Consider the following 2,515-nt stretch of genomic DNA (forward strand, 5'->3'; position numbering starts at 1 on the left):
AGTGTATTTAACCTGATAATAAATAGATGCTGTTGTACAGGAGGCCCCAGGAGCCTTGCCGGCCTCGCTGCCTCTGGCCTCCGGCTGTTGTCTTAGGCGGGCCTGCGGGGAGGTCAGGGTGAGGCCACACGGGAGCAGTCCCGAGGGGCCCCGTGCAGCAGGGAACACCCCTGTGCTTCCCCAAGCCCTGTGACCAGTTAACCCCGGGCTGGGGCCCTGGGCGCTGGGGGCCTCAGACAAGCCCCAGGCCCTCTGCGGGTCAGCAAGGTGAGCTCAGAGAGGTCAGCGAGCCTGCCCAGAGTCTCATAGCTGACCGTATGAGGCCACTTCCCACTGCCTTGAGTTGTCATCCTGTCATTTCATCTGTTTGTCCCCGTTCTGCCTCTCCTTTGCACCCCCAATCCTCTGAGCACAGTCTGCCATGCTCGCTCATCCCTTCGCCTGTCCTTGCGAGGGGACATGTGCTGCAGGGCTGTTAACGCCTGCCCGGGACGCAGGGCAATTCTTGTGGAGGAGGGTGAGGGCTGGGGCCACACTCGGGCCTCCCAGGGGCACAGGTCGTTTGGCAAGCCTGTCCGTGGGGCGCTGCAGACCCTGGGTGACAGAGACCCCACCTGGATGGTGAGCCTGGGGGCCCTGCCTCTTTCAGGGCCATGTCGGTGACCCCAGCACAGCACCTGCCACTGAGGAAGAGCCGGTTTGCCGAAGGTATGAATACGTACACTTGTGACACGCACAGCCGTGGACGGTCTAGAGGGACACAGAGGCGGTCAGGTGGCGTGTTGGGGTCGCAGGTGACGCCCTCTTCTGGATACTTCCGTGAGAGCACAAGAGCAGGAGCGCACACATTCACGGGGACGAGGGCGCTCAAGTGCAAGTCTAATCCCAGACAGGGCAGGCGGGATGAGGGAGCGTGCGCACGGCTGCCCTGGCCACCGCGGGCCGACCACGGAGAGCGGAAGTGTGGCCACAGGGTCTCGCTTGGCGAAAGGTGAGGACAGTGGGCTCTCCGGCTGAGTGTGGGGTCTGCCCCCTATGCTGCACGCCCGCAAGGGCACGGTTAGGTTGTGAAGGCAAACTTGGTGCCACATGCCATCAAATGCCGTGTGGCTGTGTGGATACAGTGAGGTCCCCTTGCCTGCCAGCCACGTGGGAGCTGGCTGGGAGAGCGGGACAAGCCCTGCGGTGGCCCACCCGTGTCTGGCCGGTCTGCCGCTGGCCCCCGCCCACGGGAGGTGTGGCCACTTGGGCAGCGGTGTTCTGAGCAGCCACCTGGGTGGGGGGAGGTGTGCAGCCGAGATCCTTGTGTCACGGGCAGGACACTCTGGTGCTCTCGGTGGACGCAGCAGACAGGACTCTGGGCGTGGGACCCGCTCCAGACTCTGGCGAGGCTCTGGGCCTGCGGGCCACGTGCGAGGAGAGGCTCGACCCCCACCCCCACCCCCCTCGCCCTGCCCTCCCCCTGGGAAAGCCGGCGGTAGCGCTCACTGGTGGGACACGGACAAGAAACCAACATCCGGGCCATGGTTGCCGCGAGGACAAGACGGGACCCCTCTCGGGGTGCCGAGACCTGGGGGTGTCACGGGAGTGTGCACTGTGGCAATTTGCTAAGCTGCTTAATGTCTTTTCTGGGAACGTATAGTGTTTACCGTAGGAAGGGTTTACAATACAAGCGGACAAGCCAGTGTTTTCGGGAAAAGAGGCAGTGGTACGCCTGGCCTACCTCGCTTGGGGAACCAAGGGGCGGGAGGGTCCGGGAGCAGAAAATCCCTCTGGAGACACGTGGGCCATGTGGAGGGAAACAGGCTTCCATGTGGCTGGAGAGACCTGCCAGGCCGGCATCCAGTGTATTGCTGCCTGAAAAGGTAAGATCAAAATGCTGCCATGAATGAAGTCAGAGCCCGCGTGCACGGCTCGCGGTGAAGACTGGCCAGCCCTGTGGGGAGGGCGGGGCTGATGGCTGTTCCTGCAGCTGTCCTCTGCCGGCCACCTCCTCTGTAGGGGAGATGACAGTCCCCAGTGCTGGCCTTTCTGAATGGCAGGTCCTCACACACCCCTGAGCTGGGCTGCTCCCTCCCCAGGTGCCTGAGAGCACCTGCACCCATAGCCACGGGTCCAGGGGCACGGAGGACCCCAGTGTCCACCAGCCGTGCCTGCCTGAGGGTTGGGGGAGTGGTTCGGGCAGCTGCCTGGGTCCCCTCTTGACTCCTGCCTGGTGAGTGACAGGTGGGTAGGGGTCTGACAGGCGAGGACCAGGTGTGGACTGAGTAGTCATTCCAGTAGCCTGCACCCTGGCCATGGCACAGGCTGACAGGGGGTCATGGAGGGGGACTGGCCAAGCTCCTCCCAATCTGGGAGGGCTGGGGGGCACAGGGGCACAGGGGCACAGGTCTTTGCTGCCTGGAGCCTCAGTGACCGATCGTCCTATGCCTTAGCCGGGGCTGCCCACCGCAAGCCCTGCAGATGTCCTGTCTTTCATCTTCACAGTGACCTCGGAGGTCATGCCATGACACCA

This window comes from Leopardus geoffroyi, chromosome D4, assembly GCF_018350155.1.
Source record: "Leopardus geoffroyi isolate Oge1 chromosome D4, O.geoffroyi_Oge1_pat1.0, whole genome shotgun sequence".
Taxonomy (NCBI): domain Eukaryota; kingdom Metazoa; phylum Chordata; class Mammalia; order Carnivora; family Felidae; genus Leopardus; species Leopardus geoffroyi.